Source organism: Bubalus bubalis, chromosome 1, assembly GCF_019923935.1.
Source record: "Bubalus bubalis isolate 160015118507 breed Murrah chromosome 1, NDDB_SH_1, whole genome shotgun sequence".
NCBI lineage: Eukaryota > Metazoa > Chordata > Mammalia > Artiodactyla > Bovidae > Bubalus > Bubalus bubalis.
Genome location: NC_059157.1, coordinates 26,813,012 through 26,829,240, shown reverse-complemented (window position 1 = coordinate 26,829,240; position 16,229 = coordinate 26,813,012). Strand labels below are relative to the sequence as shown.

The window sequence follows — 16,229 nt, the reverse complement described above, 5'->3', positions numbered from 1 at the left end:
AATCCCCTTTAATCATCTCTGCATGAGCACAGTCATGCTAATTTTAAAGCTAACAAACACCTATCGTCTACTTTATTTGTTTAAATGATCTATTTCACTCTCAGACTCATTGTGAGATGTTGATAAACCTCATATTCATAACCCAACAGAGTCTAGATACTAAGAGGAAATTAATCAGAACAAGTAGAAATGCTGAATTCTCAATTTCAATTCCAAAATTAAAACCACTTATCCACAGTTTATATTCTGTATATCTGTATACTTTGTGGCAAAATACTTTATACAGTAGTACCCCCTCCCAGCCTTGGAGGACACATTTCAAGACTCCAGCAGATGCTTAAAACTATGGACCACATCAAACCATATATGTTCTATGTTTCTTGTTATGCATACATACCTATGATAGAGCTTAATTTATAAATCAGGTACAATAAGAGATTAACAATAATAACCAATAATAATATAGATTATAATATCCTGTAATAAAAGTTATTTGAATGTGTGTATCTGAGCAGGACCCTGTGAGGCCTTCCCAGGAAGAGCCCCCACCCATGTCCTCTGCCTGCCTTTTGCTACAGAGAAACTTTGAAAGTGAAGTCGCTCAGTCATGTCCAACTCTTTGCGACCCCATGAGCAGTAGCCTGCACCAGGCTCCTCCGTCCATGGGATTTTCTAGGCAAGGGTACTGGAGTGGGTTGCCATTTCCTCCTCCAGGGAATCTTCCCAACCCAGGGATCAAACCCAGGACTCCCACATTGTAGACAGACGCTTTACCGTCTGAGCCACCAGGGAAGTCAGAGAAACTTTATTCAAAGAATAAAATTAAACAGAGGAATGAGAAAATGCAGAAAGAAAGGAAAACAGTCAAGCAAGTCAAAATACTACTACTTTAGCCATTAAAATCAAGGACCTTTAGTTCTTCCTCAAGGACTAGAGAATACTCTCAGCCATATCCTTTGACCTGTTTCGCAGATACTGAAACACCAGGTGGGAAAAGTTAACTGTATCTGCCCACAAGCAGGTAGACCCATGTGGTTGGAACCAGGTTGATGGTGTTGACTCCTGATTACCTGACCACCAACCAATCAGAAGAACGAGCACCAGCTGATGCCACATTGCTTGTTGAACACTTTAAGACAGGGCACTACCCCCTCCAGGACAGGACGCACAGTCTTGACCACAGCAGCCCGCTGTGCCCCTCTTTGCCTGGCAAAGCAGTCAAGCTATTTCTTTGTACTTCACCCAAAACCCTTGTCTCTGTGTTTCTGTTCAGCACCAGTGAACAGAGGCTGAGTTTCAGCAATTCACAGTCTCTCTCGAAATATTTTATTTGACAAGTGTAAGGCTTTTTTCATCTTAAGCAGTTTTATAACTTGCAGTCTGAGGTGCGACAGCAAAACTAGCACAGATTTCTTGTTCTTTGCTTGCAATTTCAAGAATAAAAGATCTGTTCTTAAACCATAAGTCTTAGCAACCTCCTCGTAGGACTTCTTTCCTTAAGTCACCTTTTCACTTGGAGGAAGCACTTCACGACTTCTCTTTGGCATACCCCAATTGACAAATCATTACTCTAGAGTTTTGGCGCCATTATTAAGTAAGTAAGGGTCATTTGAACATAAACCCTGCTGATATGAAGACTGCGGGCCTGACTACCAAGTTGACTGGTAAGTTTCTAATAGTTGGGGTTTGCTGAAAAAAGGGAGGAGTCACAGCTGAGCCAGACCACGCGAGATGTCTTCACGCGAGATTTCCTCATCCTACTCAGAAGGTGCACACGTGTGAATTGTTCTTTTCTGATGGAATAGACCAGGGTTGACTGTGGGTAACTGAAACTGGATGAAGGGATGCTGCTGGAAAACAAGTGAAGATCCCTGGGCAAAGACTGACAAAACTCTCTCTTAAGGCCACTTGGTTTCACAGATTCTCAAAGGGAAGAAATAATGGATATTATTTAATAACAGAATTTCTAGGCTTAGGGCTGTGTGTTTGTGAGGAGTCCCAATTCATATTTCCATGGACCAAAAGGGCCCCTTTCCCACCAACGTGTGAAGCAATGGGAGGTGAGACCTCACCTTAAACACCAAATGTGTTCTCTGATCCAGCATAAAAAAGGCCCTTGAAATCCTTCTCCCCAGACCGCCACACATGTTGGTGGAAGGTCTCTCCTTTACTGAAGCACACTCAGAGTCCCTCGCTGCATGACCTGCTCCTCCTATTCTGCTGAGGCCAAAATGTGTCAAATGGACAGATGGCTCTGCCAGAGATAGTCAGATTTTGTCAAACCAAGAAAATTAAAGCCAGGCCCTGTCATAAAAACACAGCTTATGGGTCTGCCGGATGCACCAGCAAAACCGGTCTCATTCACAGCTGCACTCCCTCCTGGCATTTCAACGTTGGCCAAATGTTGATTCGAAGCATAACTGACTCAGAAATCTCCCAGGCAACCTCTGCTTCAGCCGACACAGCCGACTGCTTTTGGGTAAGTGGTGTTTGTCAACCCCCAGTCTGAATTGCTGATCATAAAACATGAGATAATGAACCACAATTAGCTCCAGAAGAGAAGTTCCAGTCGTCTGATTTTGTCTTTTCCTGTTTTGGTTTTTTTTTTTTTTTTGGTCCCTTGAGAAAAATAGGAATTCTTTACTTCATCTTTCATCATGTTTTAGTATTTTCGTAGGGGAGAGGGTCTATAGTTTCTAAACTGGTTTGGTTTTCAGGTAGAATTAGAATTATAGTATTATCATTAATAGTGTGATTCTGCAAGTTAATTTATGATGGTTAAGAATTCCCTACTGAAGAAAATAAAGATCAGATACATAAGAACAGAGCCAGGTATTCAGGGGAGCTGTACCGTCTGGACCACTTCCTTCTTAGGTGTTTCTGGTTTGCCTTTGTCTTGGGGTATCTAATGTCTGTCTGACGTCCTCTGAAGGCTTATGGGTGAGCTCTAGATGGATTCTAAGGTTTCTGCATAAATCTCGGAATTCTTCATTTCCTCTGCATAGATATTCCAAAGAGCAGATGGCTTGGAAATTACTGTATCACAAAGTAAGATAAAATAGAAATGACCTTTCTTGCTCAATTACTAGTCATCATTTGATGCCAGCTGATTTGAAAGTAGCAAAATGGTTGTATCTACCTTGGGTCATAACTCAGTTTCCAGACAAATCATATATTGCCCGAGAGCTAAAACCTACATTGATACTCCTGTATATGAGACAAGGTTTTCTAGAAAGAAAAGAAATGACCAGTTTTTTAAGTATCATTTTAACTATTTCTACCTGTGTTTACCTTTTGCCTCAGACCAAAAGGTTAATTGTGATTCAATCTTCCAGATCATTGAAAACTTGTGTTCATAATTCTTGTTTTATTCTTCCTCTTTTTTATGCATAAATCCTAACCCCTAGTTTCAATGAGGCTTGGTTATTTATTAAGTAATCAACTTCTAGTATGGAAAAATATTGGCCCTTACAGTCTGAAACTATGAATGTACTATAATTTGCTAGAATTTAGTATGAACACAAGTATATGCCTGTCAAATTAAACAGCAATTAAATTACTGTAGGGTTGGAACAGGAAATAAAAAACATACTTCAAGTATCTCTCAGAGTTCATTCTTCCAAGTATAATTCCCTTTAATTAATTGGTTAGGTATTTACTTAAGTCATTTCCTTAAATCTCAGGGCAGAAGCAACCATCTATGTTTTATCTGTTTTCCCAAATGCAAGTTGATTTGAACTGAAAATTTAAAGGTGAAATAAAGCTGTCAAACCTATTTTATGATAATTTGCAATTAACATAAATTAAATGAGTACTACAGAACTTTGAGGTTCAGCTATTACTGAGAACTGAATTACTTATATATTTGCTGATTTTCCTTTTGTTTCTAATCTTTAAGTAACTTACTCTGTATCCTTTTTTGTCTTTTTTTCAGCCTGTTGAAATAAAATTAAATATCTGTTTTGAAAACTTACTTGCTGTGAATTTAAAGCTACCTAGCTATTAAACAGTGTCTCTTTTCTCTACACTCTTCCTTTTAATTCTCTCAAGGCATCTAGGTAATTATTCATTTGACCTTGAAGTTTTGACAACTTTTATTTGTTATGAGCCCACAAATTCAAGATCCAGAAAAATGGTCATTACCCTTACATTACATTCAAGCACATTATAGAAACAGAAGTGGTGGTAAATATAATACACCAAAAGCTATGGGCTTTCTACTGAAGGGGCCCAGACAGCATCAGGTAAAGCACAGGAAAGGAAAAGAACCTTGAAGTGGGCATAGATGCAAAGAGAATATGTGAATGTAGGTTCTCATCTATGGAAGGGGAAGGAACTAGCAAGGACATAGCCTGATTTTATAGCCTGAGCATTTAAGGTATGGAAGACAAAGCAGAACTGTGATTTGTAGCTACCACAAAGCATACCTTTGCTGCTAATATCTGGCATCGTAACTGCCTTACTTGGAAAACATTTTCTGTACCTCAGATTTATTGTATTTCCATGTTATTGACAATTGAGTAGATTGTCTATTAACCTAGTAAGAAAATGCTCTAATATTTTTAAGTGAGCTATTGAAGAAGTAACAAAGTGTTTTTAGTTCTCTGGTTTATTTAACAGAGTAAACGATTAATATTCATGCCAGAAGTTGCTGTATAACACAGGGAGTTCTGTGGCAGCTTAGAAGGGTGGGATGGTTGGAGGGAGGTTCAGGAGGGAGGGAGCATAGATAGGCTTAAGGTTGATTCATGTTGTTGTAGGGCAGAAACCAACACAACATTGTAAAACAATTATCCTCCAATTAAAAATAAATTTTTTAAAAATCACCTGATAAAGTATGGAAACCAATAGAATTCCAGTCACCCTCGGAAATGTGGGTGGTGTGCTCTGTAGTTTTTGTGCATGTGTGTGTCCAGCTCTTTGCGACCCCATGGACTGGAACCCGCCAGGTTTATCTGTCCATGGGATTTCCCAGGCAAGAACGCTGGAGGGCCTTGCCATTTCTTTCTTCAGGGGATCTTCCTGACCCAGGGATTGAACCCGTGTCTCCTGCATTGGCAGGTGGATTCTTTACCACTGAGCCACCTGGGAAGCCCTCTGTGTAGTTTTCAAACAAGTTATTTTAGCAGCTTGGAGACTTTTTTTCAACTGAAATCACACATGGGACTCTAGTGTATAGAAGTGATAAAAAATAAGGTCAAGGCCTACCCCATTCTTCTCCAGGGCTTGTAATGAACCCTCTACACACACACACACACACACACACACACACACACACACACACACAATACTTTTTCCTAAGGTGCCACTAAGGCTAAAAAAATATTACTGTCCATTTTTAAGATAAAAGGACAGTACTTGGTGCTGGAGAAGACTCTTGAGAGTCCCTTGAACAGCAAGGAAATCAACCCTGGATATTCATTGGAAGGACTGATGCTAAAGCTCCAATACTTTGGCCACCTGATGCAAAGAGCTGATTTATTGGAAAAGACCCTGATGCTGGGAAAGATTGAGGGAAAGAAGGGGGCAACAGAGGATGAGATAGTTGGATGGTATCACCAACTCAATGGACATGAGTTTGAGCAAACTCCAGGAAGTAGTGAAGGACAGGGAAGCCTGACAAGCTATCCAAGAGGTCACAAAAAGTTGGACACAACTTAGCAACTGAACAACAAAAGCTTTTCAAGTGTCATTTTATTTTATCATTGTCAATGTTAGTTTCCTCTCTGAAGGCACAATCCAATGGTTCACACTCTGAAGTCAGACTGCCTGATTCCAAAACTTAACTGGATGCCCTTGAAGAAATTACTTAACATGTCTGAGCCTGTTTGTCCTCATGGATAAAGTGGTTTAATAAATGTAATACCTTCTTAAAGTTTTTGTTTTAAATATGTTAATACATACAGAAACTTTAAAACAGAGCCTGGCATATAGTGAACACTCAATAAGTGTAGCTAATATTATTCAGTTCAATAAACCAAGTACTTAAAATGAACAACGCACTAAGAGTTTTAGGCAGTAAAGAGAATCAATAATACAAAATCCTAACCCACACAAAATTTTCAACATTTCTAGAAAACCCATGTGAGAGCTTAACTTATAAGCACTTACAGAGCTGAAGAAGAGTTTCTAAGTCTTATGAGGCTCAAGATACTCAAAATATCCATTAATTTATTTTGACCAAACTGAAAGAGAAGAAGACAGACACAAGATGCTAAATGTAATTCCAGGGTCCATTTCATTAATAATGACAGGCAAGAGCTTAACTGCTCCTGGGCTGCGGGCTCTGATACACTAGAATATAGAATGGGAGCCTTCTGCATTCTCTCCACAAGCCTGTCAACAGGACCTGTATGAGCCCGCAGAGACGCTGTCAGCCTGCTGCACCAAAGCATAGAGCAAGAAAAAGAAAAACAAATAGGTCCTGCCTGCAAAGTGTGGCTTAGCTGGTAAGAATGCAAAGTAGTGCAGTCACTTTGGAAGACTTTGGTGCTTTCTTAAAAAAAAAAAAAAAGCTGAGTGTACCCTTACCATATATTTCATCAATCACACTCAGTAATAAAGTCATAATTTTTAAAAAATGAGAAAAGATGAATGATTAAATAACAAGTGTTTTTATATATACAATGGAATATTATTCAGTCTTTTAAAAAAAGGAAATCCTGCCACTTACAACAACATGAATGAACCTGGAAAACATTATGCTAAGGGAAACAGTAAAATAAACCAGACAGAGAAAGATAAACACTGTATGATCTCACTTATATGTCTAATCTAAAAACGTCAAGCTCACAGAACCAGAGAGTAAGTATAACAGTGGTTGCCAGGGATGGGGGGAGGGGAGGGGTGGTAGTAGAAAGAAGTTGGTTAAAAACTATAATTTATCAGTTATAAGATTAATAAATTCTGGGGATCTAATATACCATGCAGTTCAGTTCAGTCACTCAGTCGTGTCCGACTCTTTGCGACCCCATGAATCGCAGCACGCCAGGCCTCCCTGTCCATGCCATGAAGTAACTGTAGTTAATGATATTGTTAATTCAATATATGTTAATGATAAAGTTAATTCAAGTATACTTGACGTATACTTAAAGTCTGCTAAGAGCAAATCTGAAGTGCTCTTACCACGCATAGAAATGTAAGTGTGTGAAGTGATGGATATGTTTATTAACATAACTAGTAATTATTTCATATTGTATATGCATATTAAATTATCACATTGCACATTCTAAACATATTTAGTTTTTATTTGTCAGCTGTACATCATTAAGATGGGTTGGGGAGAAAAGGGAATTTCACCATCTCAGCCCTGCCCATTAGAGAACCATGGCTAATGAATGTTGAGCTTTCATCAACCTCTCTAGGCTCATCAGTCCATCTCGCAAGAAGGGGAGCAAGTAAGGAGACTCTGATTCTCAATGGGCTCAGACAGAACCACTGGGGAAAGAAAGGGTTTAAATAAAGAGAGTGCTTTGGGTTCGTACAATCATAGGGAAGCCACACTGTTCTGAGAGTCACAGTCTTAAACAGTGAAGAATTGTCAAGCTCAAGAGGCCTCCAATAGAAACGGGAGAAAGGCGACAGGAACAACTTCACAGCACTTCCACTATGGACTAAAGGTAGTGGCAGCAAGTCCTTTCTCTGTGACCTCAGGTGGAAGGTAGGGAGAGGAAGAGAAGCATCCTCCATGCCATCTCTAACACATACACACACTAAAAGTGGCTTGCAGCTGGCATCCCAAAGCTTGCCCAAGGAAAATGTCAGCTATCTAGAAGCACCAGTTGTTTTTATAAATGTTGATGTGGAAGAGACAGACGATATAGCATGGAAGAGGAATAGAAACAGAAAACAGTTTAGAAAGGGTAGATGAGGAATAATGGTAAGTAGATGCCAGAACTGGAGAAGCACAGGGTTCCTAGGTCAGAATCCATGGTGGGTGGGGTTGTGTGGTTAACCATTCTGTGCAGTTGAAACCCAGGCTGTAGGGAGTGCAGAGCCACTGATCTCTTTGGCTTGGAGAAAGTACATGCTCAGAGAGACAACAGATAAAATGGATTCAACAGGTAACAGCACAGTTTGGAAGGTTACCCTAGCTGTCTCAGCAGAAGGTATCACAGCCCTTCTTCCTTGTCTGCCAATCCATGTCTCCTGCTTTCTGCAAGACTCAGAGCAATACAATTCTTCATAGTCTTTAGCATATAAGTACATAATCTGCCTTATGATTACTGTGACCATATTACTCTGAAATTACTCTCAACCTGAATCATAGCGCTGAATCAAACCTTGGCAGCTATTTGGGCCAACCCTCTCATTTCTCATTGGAGGGATTTGAAGAGAGAAAGTTGAAGGCATTTTTAACAAGGTCATACAAACAGCTAATAACTTCATATGTAATTACTTCTCTAAATTAGTTAAATTCCTTGAAGATACATCTATGCCTCGGGGTTCTAATATGTGGTCATTCAATCTTTTTAAATACCACTTAATCCTGTACTTGGAAAATGATCGATCTTCATGGGAATATGTGCTGCCCATACTGAATGTTGGTGAACGGCATCTAGTTTTTTAAAACAAGACTCCAGTTCAATCTCAAAACCAATCCCTACAGAAAATTCTAAATTCTGTGAAAATGTTTATAGACACTTCCTAAAAAGGCTAACTAGATTTTCATAGTTACATAACAAAAAATGTCAATCTGACGTTTTCCAATCACAAGATTTTGAGACATCAAGAGAATATTTCCTACAAATATAGAAAATATTGAATAGAAAAAATAAATCTGTGAACAGCAACCATGGAGCTAGGATATTAAATCTAACATATTTGGTTCTATTTGCAATACTTGTATTAGTGATGAACTACCATATCTACCATGGGTGTAAGATTTCAGCCCTTCTTTCTTTCTGGGAACTTTGTATTACTAGTACTTAACTTCAAGAGGTCAGTTCTTAGAATAAAAATATAGCAATGAAACCTTGAGCCAATTCTGCAGAGCTTCTGGGAGATTTGCATACCTACAAGTAACCAATATTGTAGCTTCTTCTAATTGCCAGATTATACCTTCTGCTGAATAACCACACCTCTTCAAGAACAATCACTGTAAGCGATAGCAGTCACCTTAGATGGTGACTTTTAGATAAAGCTTAAATAGAAAGTTTCATTAATTGAGTACACAGTGTATTTTAAATATGTGTCTTGGTTTTATTCTACTTCCAAAGTGACCTCTAATCAAGCCTCAGTAAATGCCTCTAAAATGTTAATTGTTTGATGCCTGAATGCATTTAACTGGCTGTCAGCATGGGTTGGCAGACAGAGACAAAATATTTAGATGCTTTTCCCTAACCTATAGAAGAAAACCTCTCTTGCTCCTTCAATGTTTATAAATTCTACATCTTGGTTTGAAGATCTCTTAGAATAACAATATCATAATTTTTTTCTGTTTATCCTGATTTGGGCTTCCCAGGTGGCGCAGTGGTGAAGAATTCATCTGCCGATGCAGGAGGTGCAAGAGACGCAGGTTTGACCACTGGGTGGGGAAGATACCCTAGAGAAGGAAATGGCAACCCACTCCAGTAGTCTCGCAGGGAAAATCCCATGGACAGAGCCTGGCAGGCTACAGTCCATGGGGTTGCAAAGAGTCGGACACAACTGAGCTCGCATGCTTTTAACTATTAGAGGCAATATTTTGTATATTCCATAACTTTTCCTCAATTCTAACAATAGAGATGATAATTCCTCACTTCTAGAGGTCTTACAAGAATGGTGAAAGCTTCTACCCAACTCCCAGCTGAGAAAAAATGGAGGAGGAACATTGCTCCTCTTTCTCAAACTTACTACCTTCCCCAAGGAAACAGGAATGACTAATTACTAGGGCCCTAGAAAAGAAAGTCTGGGTTTGCTTTTTTCTCAAATTACCTTGCTCAAAGGAGGAACTCTCACTGATTGAAGAAAAAGATGCTTGCTAAAACATAGTAACTTTTAACTGTTACACTATCTGCTCTTTCTCAGAAGCAAGATTGAAAGAGCTGAGTGACTGTAGAAAGCCAAACACAAGGCTGACACAGGCTCATACAGAAAACTGCACACGACATTGCCTCTGCTCAGACAGAAAGACACCGCAAATTCACAGGTACAAACGTGAACTCGTAGTCACACCATCTTTCAGAGAAGTCCCTTCCTTCGTGTTCCCCAGCTCAGGAAATAGCACGACAAACTACCAAGCAATGGTAGACTTCTCTGCCCCTGCTGCCATATACGGAAAGTAGGCATGGACTCCAGACCACATACATCTTAAATGTAGCCGCCAGTCCAGATTAGTCAGCATATACAGATATTTTGATCTCCATCTATATAATTTCTCCTTCCTTATTATTTTCCTTCTCCTTAGCACTTTAAAATTTAGAAATAGAAATCGAATTTAGAAATAGAAGAATTATAATACAGTGAATTAAATAACAACTTTACAAGGAAAAATAAGGTACCAAATTAAAGATCTACTTTAATTGTAAGACATTTCCATCTAAAAATGGTCAAATGTAAGGGCAAAAGGAGCCTGGAAATTACAATAGATGGAAACTATCTACCAGTTATATGTTTCATTATCTATGAGTGAAAGAAATATGTAATTAGTAATAAATGTTCATTGTCTTAGGAAAGGTTGTATTTGAATTTTGTTACAATATATTGGCTTCCCAGGTGGCTCAGTGGTAAAGAATCTGCCTGTCAATGCAGGATCCGCAGGAGATATGGGTTCAATCCTTGGATCAGGAATATCCCGTAGAGGAGGAAATAGCAAATACTCGCCAGTATTCTTGCCTGGAAAATTTCCATAGATAGAGGAGTTTTGTTGGCTACAGACATGGGGTAACAGAGTCAGACACAACTAATGACTAAGCTGCTGCTGCTGCTAAATCGCTTCAGTCATGTCTGACTCTGTGCGACCCCATAGACATCAGCCCACCAGGCTTCCCCGTCCCTGGGATTCTCCAGGCAAGAACACTGGAGTGGTTGCCATTTCCTTCTTCAATGCATGAAAGTGAAAAGTGAAAGTAAAGTCGCTCAGTCATGTCTGACTCTTCGCAACCCCATGGACTGTAGCCTACCAGACTCCTCCATCCATGGGATTTTCCAGGCAAGAGTACTGGAGTGGGGTGCCATTGACTAAGCACAGCACCATAAAGAAGTAAAGAAATGGACTGTAAAGAAAGCTGAGCGCCGAAGAATTGATGCTTTTGAACTGTGGTCTTGGAGAAGATGCTTGAGAGTCCCTTGGACTGCAAGAAGATCAAACCAGTCAATCCTAAAGGAAATCAGTCCTGAATATTTATTGGAAGGACTGATGGATGCTAAAGCTGAAGCTGATGAGAAGAACTGACTCATTGGAAAAGACCCTGATGCTGGGAAAGATTGAAGGCAGGAGGAGAAGGGGATGACAGACGATGAGATGGTTGGGTGGCATCACCAACTCAATGGACATTAGTTTGGGTAGGCTCCAGGAGGTGGTGATGGACAGGGAGGCCTGGTATGCTACAGTCCATGGGGTCACAAAGAGTCAGACACGACTGAGCGACTGAACTGAAGCACAGCACAATATCTTACTGTAATAACAGAACCTTCTACTACTGAAGTCACATGGTTTCCAGAATTATCTTTCTCCTAGCACCATCAGGCATGACTAAAACTTTGACCACCATCGCATCCTTCCTTCTTTGCTGACACAACTGGGCCCACCAAGCTTAGATAAAGGCTTTCTATCCGTCATAGTCTTCACTGTCATCCCAGTCTACTGGGGACAAAGTATCTTATGGCGGAGAAGGACTTCATCAGTAAAAAGCAAGTGATGAAGCACAAGCTGTCCTTGGATTATAGAGAAAAGGTAATACTGGGTCAGGACCAAACCCTGAAATTGTAAAAGACTAGGAGATGTGAGCACTATGGGGAAAAAAGCCTCAATCCTTCACAGTCAAGATTTTTTCAATTTTAAGCCACATACTAAGAGTGACTGCAAAGCCTTTGTATTAATACATGATTGCTGCTGCTGCTAAGCAACTTCAGTCGTGTTCAACTCTGGGCAACCCCATAGACGGCAGCCCACCAGGCTCCCGCGTCCTTGGGATTCTCCAGGCAAGAACACTGGAGTGGGTTGCCATTTCCTTCTCCAATGCAGGAAAGTGAAAAGTGAAAGTGAAGTCGATCAGTCATGTCTGACCCTTAGCGACCCCATGGACTGCGGCCTACCAGGCTCCTCCGTCCTTGGGATTTTCCAGGCAAGAGTATTGGTTGCTAGATGGGAATAAAAGGCTGTCCAGGAGTCAAGCTTACAAATTTATCTTGCAAGAAGAGTTGTAACAGTCTAGGAGGCTCTAGTGTTATATAAGGACACATATTGTGAACGTGAACGTGAAGTCCTCAGTTGTGTCCGACTCTTTGCGACCCCATGGACTGTAGCCTACCAGGCTTCTCTGTCCATGGGATTTTCCAGGCAATAGTACTGGAGTAGATTGCCATTTCCTTCTCCAAACATATTGTGAAAGAACCTATTTATTCAAAACGTAAATTTGTATCCATCAGAAAAGGATTTAAGATATCTAATGATTATAATTAGCTTCAGGAACAAACATTATGAAATATAAAATTGTTAATGACCCCATAATAAATAGATTATGGCCAATCCCAGGAAAACCTATAACCTGCCTAGAGTAGAACTCAAAAATATATTTTCTGTACAGACAATGACTCAAGCTTGTTTCTTTTCCTTGAGTAGATTATGGGTGCAATAAAAAATAAAGAGTAATGCTATCCTGAATTAGCCTGTAGTTTGTGTCACTATCTTTATGTTACATGACCTCTTTACTCTAAACTTGAAGAAAGACTCGTTTGTCTTTTGCAAATGATTCAAAAAATAGACTGAGCTTGAGCTGTGGTGCTGGTTGGCCCATGTCTTAGAGGTGTAAGTACCAGAGTACAGTTTTCCCTTGTTAATGAGCGATCAGAGGCCACTATATCCATTTATCCTTTACTCATTTATTCAAAAATTGAATGCCTACTATGTGCTATGCACTGCTACTGGGGCCAAGGATACAGTAGTAAATAAAAGGGAAGCTTGGTTTTCTGATGCATGTTTGGCTTCAAGATCTCGACTTGGATTTCAAGAACCTGATAGTTAAGGTTCTGAAAAATACTGTCAAAATTAGGGCATACAAAATATAAAGAAGAGAAAAAATAGCTTGAACATGAGAAGCAGGCAGGATTTCTTCTCTCATGCTTTCTTTAAAAAAAAAAAAAAAACTAAGAAAAGAGAAAGTTCAGAAAAAAAAATAGCAGCCTTTTCAGGGGGAAAAAAAGGCTATTCTGTAGATACATTTTATACAAAATCAATAGTCTCAGTCAAAACACTACCCATGAAGAGAATACTTCAGGATCAGGCTGAACACTGAGAAATTTAGTATTTGAAACATATTCAGGAATAAGAATACTGGTTTTAATGAGTTGAGAACTATTTTCTTCAATCAAAGTTTCTAGAACAATAAGCAATAGTCTATCAACAACCAGGAGGTGAGTTGTTATTTATACATTAAAATGTTAAGTTAGCTGAAATCCAGGAAGTGTTTTAATTGCCATTCCTGCAGAGAAAAATGTCAAAGAGAAAATCTTCAGGTTATTCAGAGGTTGTGGGGGTTGTAATACATGATTAGAACACAAGCTTGTCCATCAAATTCACCCTGTGCCCAGAGTATGTTGCCCTCATGGATAGCTATGCCAAGTTTGCTGCTCACAGCTCTGCTTTCAACATCAGCTCAAGTACATTTAAGAACTGCAAACTAAGAAAATAGATGTGGACAATAAGTCCTCCTTTTTAAATCAAATAACAGTTATCATGCCGTTTTGTGAGGGCACAGATGGTAGTAGTTAACAGATTTCTCCATAATCATTAAAATGAAGGCAAGGAGCCAGATTGCACTAATTGAAGAAAAACATACTTGCCAAAACATAGTAACTTTTAATTGTTGCACTATCTACCCTTTCTCTGAAGCAAGATTGAAAGAGCGGAGTGACTTTGGAAAGCCAAGCCCAAGGCAAAGCTGACACAGACTCAGACAAGAAACTGCATACGACACGGCCTCTGCTCAGATGGCAGTGCCACCTTAAATTCGCACATACAGAGGTGAACTCTTGTTCACACCACCTTTCACACAAGTCCATCCTCAGTGTCGCCCAGCTCAGGCAATAGCACCATAAGCTACCAAGCCTCCCGAACCACCGTTCTGGCAAGTCAGCTTCAGTTCCTCACGCTGTCCTGCACCTGGACACCTAACCCATCACTCACCCAGTATCAAATCCTCCCGGTTCTATGATGAGAAAACATTCTGAATCAATGCTTTTCTTGTCCCTACCATAGCTTATTTCACCAGCAGAAGGAAGAGTAATCATTTTTGGATGGAGATACCATTGTATGGAGATGCTATAATTATTTTATACACAATAAGTGGCATTCAATTTAAAAAATACTAGGAAAGACAAGAAACAGGATTTTACAGCTAAAATCCAAAAAAAATAAAAAAATTAAAAAAAAAATAGACCTACATTTAAATGAGATGTTGGGCTTAAACTATGAAAAATCTAAAATAACTGTAATTATTATGTGTAGAAAATAGAGGACAAGATGATGGAAATAAAAGATGAATTTCTTCAGATTGTGAAAGTGAAAGTGAAGTCGCTCAGTCGACTCTTTGTGATCCCATGGACTGTAGCCTAGTAGGCTCCTCTGTCCATGGGATTTTCCAGGCAAGAGTACTGGAGTGGATTGCCATTTCCTTCTCCAGGGAATCTTCCCAACCCAGGGATCGAACCCGGGTCTCCCACATTGTAGACAGACGCTTTACCGTCTGAGCTAGGAGTCACTAATAAAAAACACAATATAAATTCTAGAATTGAAAAATATTAATACCATCAGATCAGATCAGATCAGATCAGTCTCTCAGTCGTGTCCGACTCTTTGCGATCCCACAAATCGCAGCACGCCAGGCCTCCCTGTCCCTCACCAACTCCCGGAGTTCACTCAGACTCACGTCCATTGAGTCAGTGATGCCATCCAGCCATCTCATCCTCTGTCGTCCCCTTCTCCTCCTGCCCCCAATCCCTCCCAGCATCAGAGTCTTTTCCAATGAGTCAACTCTTCGCATGAGGTGGCCAAAGTACTGGAGTTTCAGCTTTAGCATCATTCTTTCCAAAGAAATCCCAGGGCTGATCTCCTTCAGAATGGACTGGTTAGATCTCCTTGCATAACTAATATGAAATCCTTAATAAATAAGTTCATACATTTGATATAGAAGAAAACAGAACTAGAAAACTAAAACACTGGCCATCATAAACTAAACAAAGAAAAAAAGGAATAAAAAATATAGAACCAAGTGTAAGAGATGGATAAGAAACTATAGGGGAAGAAGGAATAAAAATATAGAATCAAGTATAAGAGACAGAGAAGAAACTGTGAACAAAATTCCAGAGGAGGAGAAAAAGAATCAGGAAAATGGCAATATTTAAAGAAACATTGGCCAAGAATTTTCTAAACCTGAAAAAAAAACAAAACCTCAGCTCACTGATACAAGAAGCACATGCAGGATAATTTCAAAGGGAAATACACCTAGACAGATCACACTAAAGTGGCTAAAATGAGGGGAAAGGTAGTGAATTGTAAACAACAAAAGGAAAAATACTTAACTGTCAGTGGAGAAGAACAGGACTGGAGCTGCCTTCTCCATAGATGTTAATAGAAGGCAGAAAAGAACAGAAAGCTTTCTTTGAAATGCTTTGTACCAAATAACTGCCTAGTTAGTATTCAGTGTCCAGTAAAAAAAAAAAAAAATATATATATATATTTCTTAAGTTTAAAAGTGAAATGGAGGTGCTTTCAGGCACACACACACACACACACACAAATTGTATACACCTAAAAGTAATTAATCTGTGTTTAACCTGCACTGAAATAATAATAATAAAATGAGTCAGTATGTTAAGGCTAGAGAAAAATGATCCTGAGGGGAAACACAGAAATTCATTTCAAAGAAAGCATTCTGAGTAATCAGTTTTATTCTTTTACTATTGCATTTCCAAACACATTAGGCTGTGAATTATGAATTCTTATTCTTTTAGTGGTTACTGGAGAGGTTAAAACAGACATCCTTGGCTTGTTACAGTCAATTATTAATTAGTGCTTCTAGGACTTTTCA

General features: G+C 39.4%; 1 long non-coding RNA gene across 1 annotated transcript in view; it reads left to right on the top strand.

The window, feature by feature from the left end:
- The first annotated feature begins 845 nt into the window (after positions 1–845).
- Positions 846–16,229, top strand: part of LOC123332250 — a 31,321-nt gene continuing 15,937 nt past the window's right edge. The window contains exon 1 of the long non-coding RNA XR_006549065.2: positions 846–2,479. This is a non-coding gene — a long non-coding RNA (uncharacterized LOC123332250). The remainder of the gene's footprint in view (positions 2,480–16,229) is intronic.